Genomic DNA, 13,270 nt, shown 5'->3' on the forward strand with positions numbered 1-13,270 from the left:
TAAGCCTCAGCCGCGGCAGGGCCCAAGCTCCGAGTGCTTCTGGATCTCGCTCCCCACCCCCGCCCCACTGGGAACCCCGGTGTCCTTCACAGGGAATACCTCAGAATCCCAGGGAGATTCAGCATCTTCCTCTTCCTCTGCTCCCACTGCAGTCAGGGCACCTACAAATGCAGGAAGAGGGGAGACACTGAGCCCTTCTATTTCACTCTGCTTTTCCCCATCACCCCTGCGCCCAAAAGGTGCACAGCGGTTCTGTTGCTGAGGACAAACTAAGGAGCGAGTGTTGAATTCGAGGGTTTCTTCACACCCAGCACACAACATACCACGGTATTTCCTTTGGATCGCCACCTCTTGCCTCCTCTCCAGCAGGAGATGGCTATGCACAAAGCTTTGCTGCTAGAGAGGGACGCAACATTCTTCGCACAAGAAAAGCGAGCAAGACAGGAAGAAAATCCAGAGGATCATAAAAATACAAAAGGGTCTACTATTGATGAATCACAGGGCCAACCTCGCTTTTGGCATTTTCTCCTGTAGGTGACTCCTTTCACAAACTTTCATTGTCTATGTGCTACTCCTAGAAGCCTCTCCACCCAAGGACAGCAGCGGGTGGTCAGTCGGTCAGACAGATGGGGCTGCTCCTACTCTGCTTCCATGAAGGTACGCTTACCAGACTTCTTCTGTCACTTCACCAGTGTTCACTCAGGTCACAAACAGAAAAATGCAGGCAGCTTCCTACCATACAACTTGATATGCGCCATCACTCCCATCATGTAACACGGGCACCACAATTTTGCTTAGAAGATAGACTTAGATATTTTGTGGATGCAGGAGAGCTGTGACACCTCCCCTGTGCACAGCACAGGCTGAATGACCAGCTTTTCTGGTCAACCGTATCTGCCTGAAAGCTGGATAAAAGCAGACCTGCGAGCACCCAGGGTTTTCTTTTGTACGGGCCTTCTAAGGATGCAAGTCACATTCTCTGTTCAGAGTACGTAGGTGTCTTCGTCTTTTCAGAGTTTCTGTTTCAGAGTGCAGTCACTTCAAAACTAGGCGCCATGCTGCTAGAATGAAAAGCAACCCTTAACTCCTCTGCAGCCTTGCCCATCACGGTCAACGGGAAAGTTTTCAGCAGCAGCTATCTGAGCCTGAAGTCTCCCTTTTTAGGTAAGATTTTAACAACGTTGGAGCCCCTAAGAACCCTTTTCCATAGGGTTTAATCAATCTTGACATTTCTGTATGATGGGTACAGAACAAGGAAGAAGCAGGAAAGGTGAAAGGCTACAGTGTTCTTCTACCTGCAAAATTCCAGTTCTCATCGTGTCAGTAACTCCAGTCCGTAATTATTTTCTCCAACCACTGGAAAAATAACTCAAAAACATCAACTAAAAAGATAAGGACTTCTCCCATTAGCTGTTGCAAGTAAAATTTCTTCTTTCCTTGGAGCAGTAATTCACGAGTCTATTTTCTGCCAACACTGGCTTCTATTGGCTTCTGTCAACATTGTGAAAGAGGATGACTCCTCGCTGTCAAGAGTTCTTCGCTTTTAGCACAGGGAGAAATTCTTAGTCAAAACACTGGCAGAACCCTACTCCAAGGCTTCTGAAGAGACCACCATTCAAAAAAACGTATATAAAAAATTCACAGGGTAAACCAGATTCCAGTATTGTTGCCTGTCATCTATTGCTACCATGCATTTTTAGTAACGGATGCCTGCAGTGCAGCGCACACAAAAAGATGCGAATCCCCCACCTTTTACTCTGTCTGCTCTTCTAGCTAGCATTGAAAAATGACTTCTGGTCATCTGAGTTCTTTCCAATTAGTCCTCACCTCTCCACTCTATTCTGAGGCTTCCCTCCTCATAAACTCTCTTACATAATGACTTTTTGCAGATTGCAGTGGACAGCAGCTACTCTTCTATACAGAAAACACGAGAACACCACTACTTTGCCTCAAAAATAGATTTTAAGAATGTATTACTATGCGACAGTAACAAAGTAAATAGAATGGGAAATTCCAGCCCTCACTGAACATTTAATTGTGAAAGATACTGTACCTGTTCTCCAGATTTATGAAATCAAGTTGTCAAGGATGGCATTTCAACCCTTTTAGAGTCAGAAATATTTGTGCTGCAGGAATCACGATGCTTTGCCGAAGCAACCTAAATTCCTTAAACCCAAATCCAAACACAAAATGTTTGAAAGAAAGAAATTTTTACATCTACACCTACTTCTTGGCACCTGACCTTCAAGGTAACATATGGCTAAAAACCAGCATGACGCAGCTGAATAAAGCCACGCAGGAAGAACAGCCGCCATGAAATGAGCCACGAAAAGGCAACCTTTCTGTGTCGGGAATATCGTAACATACTGGTCCGTTGTGGGGCTACGCTTCACATTACTGTGGAATACACGCATAACCAAAACTCAAGTTTTAACTGAACAACCTCTAACAAGTATTTGTGTGTCTTACCAGAACACCGTCACTGCAAAATAAAGGGCAAGAGAGGACCTGTCGCTTACCCATTGCAAATACAGGAGAGGGAGAAGAGCGAGAGGAGAAGGAGGAAGATACATCTCCTAGAGAGAAGTTTCATCTCTATTATTGTCAAAAGAACAACAATACTGGTTTTTTTCTTCGCCTAAAGCACAGATGCCAAAGAACTTGTAACTTCTAAGTAGAGAATACAAAGAGTTCCAAGTCCGCTTACTTTTCTGCATATCTGTTCACCTCTCTCTGGTTTATATTGTCAATAGCCAATTGCAGAAACTCTAAAACCTGAATGGCAAATTGTTTCTCATCCGATTAACAAGCGTGATTAATACAAAATACAACACAAATTATCAACTATACAAATCAATAAACCTCAGAACAAAGAAACAAAAAACCCCCATTAAGGTTACATACCCTCTCCCCAATACATAGCCGACCAGCTAGCCGCCTCAACTTTAGCCTTGTTTCCAAAGAAAAAAGAATTCCTGACAACACGCTGACACTCATTTCCTCCCATCTTGCCTCTCTTCCTCACCTCCCTCCCCTGCCTCTGAGCCTGCTGGTCATTTTCCATGAAACAAGAGAGGGAAGCCTCAGAGGAACGTGTTTGTACATGTTTCAAAACGACTGCCAGACAGGTAGAGATAAAGCCAGGCAAGTAATAATTCCTGCAAACTACAGCTACGGCACGAGCCCAAGAATTCCCCTTTGTGGCTCACCTGCAGCTCCTGGACAGCCTAGCCTACAGCCCCCTAGCCTGGAATCAGCCACAGCACATGCTCAAAGGACCAAGACAATCAGGAACGGGGGGGGGGGGGGGGGGGGTTGTTGAGCCCCTGAAAGAAAAGCAGACTTTCAGGACTGCCTGAAAAGGGGAGATGACAGCAAGTACGGTGTAGGAAGCGTACATCATGGAAGGGTATGGACAGTGCTGAACAGCAGGCTAGAGGAGGGAGCAAACGCATACACCGAGGTATATTTCAGCACACCACCTGCTCCCGGGATGCCTTGCTAGAGCCATTAATTTCGTATTAGAAAGAAAATTGCAAGTACAATGGCTCTGTTCATAAAAGAACACTACAAAGAGATTGTTATGAACACCTTCAACATCTTCTGCGTGTCCTAAACCAAATTCCTCCAACAGATCCGCAAAACAAATCAATCAGATGCTTTATTAAATACTCCCGTCTAGAAAGATTACGAAGCTAAACCCAGAACTACATGCCGTGAACATTACCTGATTTCTGCTGCATTTTTTTAGGAGAGGTTTCATTCATTTCCAAAACAGATGCAGGGGTCTTCAGCTATGAAAGACAACCCAATGACGACAAAAAAAAAAAAAAAAAATAAAAACAATCAAACTTAAAGTAACTACATAATATTTAACGAGCAGGACAAGTAGTCAGTCTGACACAAACAAATACTTACCTGGGAATTGTCGGGGTTCTCCAAAATGCCTGGAGGTAAAAAAACGTTTTGGGAAGTGTTACTTCATTTAGTTGAAGGTACCTTTCACTCCATTCAACATCAGCAGTTTCTACAACTAAGTATTACTCGCAAGCTTTATTCCATCGAGACTGCGATACTTAACATTCAATCCACTTCAACATGCAGCATTTGTATCGGTATACAAGAAATGGACAACGCACGCTTCCCATCGTGCGCCTTGGATTTAAGAAATAATACTCACAGAACTAGGACAATCCATAGGAAGCAGGAAGGACATGCTTGTTAACACAACAACAAGATCAAAATACTTATTTTGAGGAGCTGAATCCTGCCTTCTACAAAGATTATTTCAAAAGCCAAAGCTGGTCTGCTGTAACGAATTACCATAAAACAGGCCAGCAGCACTACGACTGCGATTATCCTACAAGTGTTTAATGTCGAGGAGTATTTTCCTTTCCATTGATGGGACAGAGGAAACGTGGGTGCGGACACAGACACCTCATACACATCATTCCATGAGGTAGAAGCAAACTAGTTCTTATCGGGTTGTTCGGGTCTAGCTTGTGTGGAAAGGAAAAAAACCAACACCTTACAATTGGTTGTAATCTGCATTTATAGCACAGTTCCAAATATGTAATTTTTTAAAAATTTTTTGGCCAACATGGAAATCATTTACAAACCCACACAATCTACTGGCCCACCTATATTTCTCAAGTCCTCTGCTTTAGTCATCTTACAGTTTGAGTCCTCTCATGAAAGAAGTGCACGAAATGTTACTAAGAAGGGCTCCACAGCAAAATTTTCATGTTTACAAAAGCGGTTAAAAAGCAAACAGCATTTGATTTCAGTAAACTTGGTGGTCTAGCAGTACAGAAAAACCTTAGAAAGATTAGCGTAATCACCTTTTACCTCCTTTTTACGCTGACTTTAAACTTCTCTTAGTAGAATCATACAAAGCATGACAACTACTCAGCAAGGGGATTTACAAGCTCCCAGGAGCTTTTAAAGTTTTGCTTCCAGCTTACTAAACTAAAACTGGATACGCTTCTTCAGCTATTCTATCATACTTACACTACAAGCAGGACTGACCGTTTAGTAAAGGAGAAATCCTTCAGATGAGAGTTCTACGCCAACAGCAAAACTTCCCTGCCATTCTACACTCCAGATGCTCAAGAGACAGCGGCACAAACTACAGGCAGAAGCCCTTCACAACAAACCCTGAACTTTCAGTCACATTTTAGCTCCTAGGCAAAGCATAACAGCAAGGTATCAAAAATTAAGACGGGGGGAAAGTGCTTGGCCAGATCATAGCTTTCTCCTGCTACGTTATCATCCGAGAACGTTCAGGTGTTCAGACAGGTCAGCCCTAAACCACATACACTTTCAGCACTATGCCACAAGAACCCGAACCCAAGGAGATACAAACACATCCAAAGGACACACGCAACGCAAACAAGGTAACTTCCCTTACAACTTGCCAGCAAGCGCCGTGAGAGCTGGTGTTAATTAACAAATACTAAGCACTTCACTGCTATAGCGCGCACCCACACCGTAAGCGCATTCCTAAGGCAGACATCGATAAAAGCTCACTTCAGCCTATACGTGTTTACAGACAAACATTTAGTCCACCACGAAGTTACCAGTGTGGCGCTCCCCTGAAACAATCCGCGAGCGTGCTCCGTGTCTGTCTGCAGCTGGAAGCAACACACCAGGTGATCCTTCTTCCGGACTTTCAGAATCCGTCTGTAGAGCATAACACACGGGCGTGAGCATCGGTACAAATTCTCAACTCATTTCTACGCAAAATGTTCCTGCTAAGCCAACTTGCACAGCATGGAATCACAAAAGCCTTTGATCAGCCCCTTGGAAAGGGCACGTCAAGGCACAGTATATTGGAAAATCACAGCAGACTTGTGTGTTTTCAGATCTTGGGCAAAAACCTCACAACTCATCTAAACTAGTCTGTCACGCTGGCAAACTGCACAGCCGCAAGAGAGAATTAACACGGTAACTCGAGCTGTGGGTTGCGAACCCGTAACCGCAGGTCTGGGGGGGGCCCAACTTTCGACTGAACTCGTACCCGATAGCACAAATTTGTGCTGATGTTCCCCAGGCACACGTCCTGCAGTGGGGAGCGAACACATTGCTACTCCCGGTTGCAAGGGCTGAACAAAGACAAGCAAGACAAAGCTTACAGAAACCAAGGCTCTACAAAAAAAAAAAAAACCCAAAACAACCCAGCAGCATTTGAGCCTTGTATTTTTAAGAAGCGGGTGGGGAAGAGTTCCTTCTTCCTCACAAGAAAAGTCAGAGGGCGTAAGCTACAGACTCTGCTCGCTTTCTTCTAACCCATTACCACAGACAGGAAGAACTAAAAGGGCAAACACAGCCAGCACGTGCGGTATCTCTGTTGAACATTACTCTCAAAAAGGGCCAAAAAGGTAGAAAGGCTCTTTCCCAAAGCAGCTCATCGTCTAGGCTGCAGACCCTAAGGGCAACCACTGAACACGTCAGCGGAACAGAGTTGTGTGGTGAAAAAGCAACAATCCCGCCAGCCCCGCTGAGAAGCTCAGACTATTTTAAGCAGCAAGAAACTTCACTGCCGCAATACTGTACTAGAAACCCAACTGCAAGGGCCAGCTGCCACGAGACCCAAATCATTAGCTCGACCTACCTTCACCCCAAGCCTCGCTGAGCAGCTAGCACACAGCACAAGTATTTCAAGGGCCCCCAGTTACAAACATACAGCAGAACCAGGAGAAGGGGAAATAAGCCTCAGCCGCGGCAGGGCCCAAGCTCCGAGTGCTTCTGGATCTCGCTCCCCACCCCCGCCCCACTGGGAACCCCGGTGTCCTTCACAGGGAATACCTCAGAATCCCAGGGAGATTCAGCATCTTCCTCTTCCTCTGCTCCCACTGCAGTCAGGGCACCTACAAATGCAGGAAGAGGGGAGACACTGAGCCCTTCTATTTCACTCTGCTTTTCCCCATCACCCCTGCGCCCAAAAGGTGCACAGCGGTTCTGTTGCTGAGGACAAACTAAGGAGCGAGTGTTGAATTCGAGGGTTTCTTCACACCCAGCACACAACATACCACGGTATTTCCTTTGGATCGCCACCTCTTGCCTCCTCTCCAGCAGGAGATGGCTATGCACAACAGCTGACACAGCTACAAGCAGCAGTGAACACGGGTTTGTGTCACGCTCAGGAAGAGGCTCCCCCACGCTGCAGCCCTGTGGCATAGTGTTCTAGGTCACCTGCTCTCCAGTCTACAGCTCCAGAATTTTCCACTGTCTACCACTATCCACTGTACAAGAAGTACCATAGAAACACCACCCGACACATCTTCACGCTAAGATCAGCAAGAAACAATGCTCCTTTTGTAGCGCTACCAGAAAAGATCTTCCTTGACTAGCAGTTTTTACCCTGCACCTTCCCAGAAGGTAGACACCTAAGCATTGCCATTTAAAAAGAGGAGAGGCTCACAGCCCAAAATCTCACCCCAAACACACAACTTGTCTCTATCTCAGGGGCCAACATCCCAATCTCTTCTCTACTAGGCACACGCAAGGCTCAGTCTCAGTAGGTTCCTGGCCAGATTAAACTATCTTCATTTCTCTGTTTTAAGCTAGTCCGTTAGGTAAAACTGATTCAGGATTCGCTCTCGTGGAGACACGCACACAAAAACGGGAAAGGAGCTAGAGACCAGTGAGGGCACCCGTCCTAGCAGAGGGGAACTGCTGGTTCCAGCCTCAGCTAGGACTACTTACACTGTGCCAAATGCAGGCTTATGCTAAAATGCACCGACAGAAGAGCACGTATAGGCACAACACCTGGAATACAGCAGGTTCTGCCAGGCCCGCTCTGTAGCATTTGATCAGCAGCTACACACGCTCTGGTAACATCTACCACACCACTCTACTCTCTGCAGACAGACAATGCAAAGTGTGCCTTCTCCTCCTGCTCCAAGACCCGAGGTGAGTACCGGAGTGCTCAGCCCTGACTGACGGGGCAATGCTTTCGAGCACACACAAGCGTGGCACTGGAGAGACTTTCTACGTTTTAAAACTGGACAAGGTGAGGCACTGGAACAGAACAGCTTTCTCTCAGATTGACTCAAATCTTTCCCAGGCTTCAGCCAAGAGCAATCACAACTTTTCAGTCTGACAGCACGGGCCAGAAAGGGGAATACTACTGTCACACCAAGACTCTCTAATCCTCCTCTTTTTCAACCGTGCGTTTTGTTCTGATCGCTTCAGGGAGAACACAGCAACAAAACCAAGAATGACACCTGCTCCATTTAGCATCGTTTGGAATCCAAGGCCACAATTTGTTCTTCAGGAACGAACGAAAAGGAACAAAAGCTACTTTCCTCCTTGCCAATGCCCACTAGGGTTCACAGGCAAGGGAAAAACTTACTGTTTCAGAAGTCAAGCACCATTTCAGTTCATTTACTGTGCATTAATATTTATAGAGGAAGAACTGGGATCAGTATTTACTAACTCACTTCTCTCACCAGTGTCGTCTTTGGAAGCACTGTGGACTTGATGGCTATCATTACAAATAGAATTTTTCACACCCTCAACAACTGCAGTTCGTAGCTCTTCACCAGTGTTTTCCTTTTCCTGCTCCTTCTCCTCTTCTTCCCGTTCAGGTGATTTTTCCTAGAAGAGATTGACCAAACAGCTGGAAATAGCAGAAACAAGCACCTTCTTAGCCACCCATCGACAACTTTAAAAATGCTTTTCCTGTGTAAGACAACAGGGAAACTTTGTCGAGCTTTGTTTTACAACACCTTCAGTTTTTCCATGGGAATCTCTGAGGAGACAGCAATGACATTAGCCCTAAGTCATTAGCCCTGGCTCTGCAAAGCTCCTGAGAAGCAATTCTTCCTGTCAGCCTAACTCTAGCTTTCATTTCAGTTACATTGTTTTGGAACACGCTCCTTTTCCTCTACTTTGCTCCAGGAAAATCACTAACTTCCTGCTCTCAATCTGACTCAAACTTTTTGGTTCCTCACTTTCAGCCATCACACCAGGTATTTTACTAAATGGCAATAAATCTTGACAGATAAAAAACTGTACATACAGCTGAGAAAAACTGAATTTATTTCAGAAAAATTATACTGCCTATTTGTTTTCCTGCAAAACCACTGCAACCAATTAAAAAAATATTGAAAATACTGCCCAACGCTGTTCTTATACCTAAGAAACTGCTTTGGCTAGGAGTAAAGGCATTTTCTAATATAAAAAAAGGAAGATCAAAAGATGGATATACGTGAAGTATTAACAGAAATCCAGTTTACCTTTTGGTTCTTACCTTTATTACCCTTAGAAAATACCTTTGTGATTGAATCATCCTTATATAACTTACTTTGGTGCTCAAGTGAAATGCTGCTCTTACGTTTTCTTCATGCCTATTCAAGCACAAGTGTTCACTTCCTTGTTTCAGCGCTTCACACACTTTATTATCTACTTCACATTGCTCTTCTTCTGTATCTTCATCATCCACATGTTCAAGAAAGACAGAGTTTGGTCTTTGACTTTCAAGCATTGGTTTTTTTCCTGCTGACAAAGAACTATTATCACTTTCAAAGCCATTACTGAAGCTTGACTTTTTCTCCTTAAGACCACAACTATCTGAGAGAAGCTGAGGTGTCTCTTTTTTCCAGTTTGTCATCTCAGAGTCATCATTTCTGTGAAACTTCACCCGAATCATGCTTTTCTTGTTCCAACTTTCTTGTTTATCTTGCAAATTATTTAGATTTTGAAAGACAGTTTGCTTTGGTACCGACTTGCAAGATACTTCATTATTCACTGTCTTTGGAGACATGGCAGTTATGTCAAAACAACAAAAGGAGTTATGGAAATGGCAACAGGCATGTTACCAGATTAATGGAGTAATCTGGGAGTGTCTGGAAAAGGAACCAAGTCAAGGATGGGCAGGATGGAGGAAGGACTTGGCCAGGGACAAAGGCTTAGGAGGGGATTAATAGCTTCATTTTAACAACATGACTTATGTTTTCTGAAGTGACTAAGTGCTGTGTTTTCAAAATGCTACTTTTCTCATTTACCATAGGAAAAGAAATGTTTAAAAAACGACTTAGCAAATCTACTTTTCTATATTAGCATACTATGCAATCTTTTCCAAATAGCTTACTGTTTTTCCTGAACTGCTGGGAAACATTCATTAAGAATGTCAAGTTTGGCTTCTGCAGCTTCTGTAAATAAAGAAGCCAAAAAACAATTATTTTTTTAAAAAAAACCACTAACGACAACAACAAATCTTTTGTTCACATCAAATCTTGAACACTAAATGTCATCAGGCTGTCCTTTTGATAATGGTCAGGTGCTGGCTCCATCCTGTACTTCTAAGTACAAAAACACTCCTCACGTATGCAATTCAGTGAGTATTTCACCCCCCAAAATACCGTGCAGGCACCCTTCTGAAAATTGTGCCCAAAACTATGGTTACATGCATAGCAGTTCTAAAAAATCTGGGTTTAATATGTGTAGTACTTCAGTAAAATTCAGTTATATTTAAGATCGCAGCTTCTGGATGCTTACTTGCAAGTGTGCACAAGGGAAGTAACTGTTAAGAACCCTAGACTTACTGCGTTAATTAGTCCCTGCAAGTACACTCACCAGAATATCCTGAAATTTCAAAAACATGCCCAAAAAATGCATAATTTATATTTAAATCAGTGCAAGAAAATGAAATCATGTTAAAACTAAACATGCTTGCATCTCCAGTATTGCAGAGTAGGTTGAATTAGAACACCGGTTCCTCATCGCTGCAGAATCCCAGAGCAACAGAACTGATGCTCCAGACATCACTGCAGAAGTTAATAATTCTTCAGAACACTAGCAAAAAAAAAAATAGGCCTGAGAGCTTGTAGCTGACAAAAAGAATACTGCCTAAGCATATTCAAAAAAAAAAAAAAAAAAAAAAAAAAAGAGGGAAAACATGCAGTGTGAGATTACATGCAAGCACAGAATGCCATCTCAATAGAAGAAAAAAAGATGACCCGTTTGAGTAACTCATCCGCTGAGCACTCTTGAGTAACCTGAGGAGGAGGAGAGGAGAACTAGGTGATGAAGAATTTCAGTACATCTTCATTAAAAAGTGCCCTTTATCAGTTAGGATTCTATCACGAAATCTACAGGAAACATTAACAGTGTTTGAGGAAGAACAGAGCAGGTTATATTAGTAACTTATAAACTTAAAATCTGACTCAAATGACCAAGAACAAACAAAACTGTGGGGGTTTATCTCGTCGCCTATGGCTCTTTTGCCTCAAACCACAAATCTGCTGCATGCTCTGCCACAGCTACAGGTCTTTTAGGAAAAACTCACAGCAGAAAAAAGGCTGGCAGGTCAGAGACTGCTTCTAAGGAGAAAACAATATTGGCTAGAACTGTAGTTTCTTTCAATCCCCCAGAAAACTTGCCTTCAGATCACTTATTTTTACAGGACATTTACTGTAAATACACCATACCTTGGGAGAAAAATCGAGCTCTTCCTCAGAAGCACGCCAACTGACATCGCTCCCCTCTTTCTCCAAGCTTCTTAAAAAGTAAAGCAAAATGAGTACTGCGTCTCTCCAATCATTCCTCAGGTATGCGCTGGGTATGTTTAAAGTCTTACCCGATTGAGTCTCCTTGCGACAAGTCGTCTGTTGCTGTTCAAACATTAATTGACATGTTGAAATTAGATTTGGCATGCTAAAAACCAACCAGCACATACAAACATTTAACCTGGACAACTCTACATGTCATAGCAGAATGAAACTTTGGGGAGTCAACTTTACGTAAGACAGCATGAATGAATGAATGCATTTCCAAACAACTGCTTTTTCAAGTCACACTGAATTGACAAAACAAAAAAGACTAGAGTTATATCTCCTTTGAACTTTTATACCTAAAAGTTTAAGAACTACCTCTAAACTAAAAAAAGCCCAGCATAGCATGAATAGGCTACGTTAATAAACAGTTAACAAAATACTGGTGCTTTAGCAAGACAGTAAATAAATGAACTGCTGAAGTACTCATACTGCACACACAAGCACACACTGTTGACAGAGATTTTACTGGTTTATATACTCTACTAGCTGGTGCTCTACCCACTTACAGGTTATCCTGAAAAGGTAAAAAACATCAAAAAGCATAACCAAGATCTAATGCCTATCCTCAGGTAGAAAAATCCCCAGCAGGTCTCTATGCTGCACCAAAAAGGATAGTCAACAGGCAAGACAGGCGTAACCAGGGCAATCTATACTACGCTCCAAGCTTTCATCAATTAAGAAAGCAACTGGCACACAGGACCACAGGATAAATCAGGTCACAAGGGACCTCGGCAAGTCTCTCAGCCAACCGCCTCCTCAAAGCGGACTCAGCTCTGAGGTCAGATTAGGCTCACAGGAATTTTCCAGTCTGATCTTGAACCATTCAAGGAGGGAGACTGCACAACCTCTCTGTTTTACTGTTCTCACCATGGTGAAGCTGCCCACATTCCATTAGAAATTCTCTTGTTTCCATTTATGCCTCTTGTACCTTTGCTTCCTGTCACGCACCACTGGGAGGCACCTGTCTCCGGCTTCTCCTTACACGTGCTGCAAGCTGCTGCTGGGTCCCCTTCAAAGTCATCTCCTCTCTACACTGAACAAGCCCAGTTCCCCCAGTCTCTCCCCAAAAGGCAAGTAGTCCTGCTCCTGGCAAAGTTTGATGGCCCTCCACCGAACTCGCTCACGGATGAAAGACCACTCTCTCTTGCACTGGGGGCTCAAAATTATACCCAGGGAGCTGGACACAAGCCAGGGACTGCCAGGTAGCAGCGTACAATCCCCTCCCTCAGTCTCCTGGCTACGCTGCTCTTCATACCGCCCAGGACACCGTTAACCCTCTCAGCCGGCAGGGCACCCTGCTGGCTCATTCTCAGCTCACTTTCTGCCAAGACCCTCTGGCTATTCCCAGCAAAGCAGCTCTCCAGCCAGGCAGCTCCAGCACGTGCTGTAGCAAATGGTTGTTCCTTTCCATGTGCAGGACTTGGCATCTGCCCTTGCTGAATTCTGTTAAGACAGGCCTGACAGCCCATTTACCCAGCTTGTCAAGATCCCTCTGAACGGCAGCGTGGCCCAGATGCACATGTTGCAAACTCAACCATAGCGCACTCTAGCACACCACCGATGTACTAAAGAAACCTGAACTCTAGGAATCCAGCCTGAAGAGTGCGAAAACCTCTCAATTATCAACAACTAAGATGAAATAAAAGGCCTCTTCAATTCCCAGGACAGAAAGGAAAAAAACAAATAGAGCCTCCACATCGTATCTATTT

General features: G+C 44.0%; 1 pseudogene; it reads right to left on the minus strand.

Annotated features, from left to right (window-relative positions):
• The window catches only part of LOC130143508 (ankyrin repeat domain-containing protein 26-like), a 58,084-nt pseudogene that overhangs the window by 34,167 nt on the left and 10,647 nt on the right, over nucleotides 1-13,270 (minus strand).

The sequence above is a fragment of the Falco biarmicus genome, unplaced genomic scaffold, assembly GCF_023638135.1.
Source record: "Falco biarmicus isolate bFalBia1 unplaced genomic scaffold, bFalBia1.pri scaffold_36, whole genome shotgun sequence".
NCBI lineage: Eukaryota > Metazoa > Chordata > Aves > Falconiformes > Falconidae > Falco > Falco biarmicus.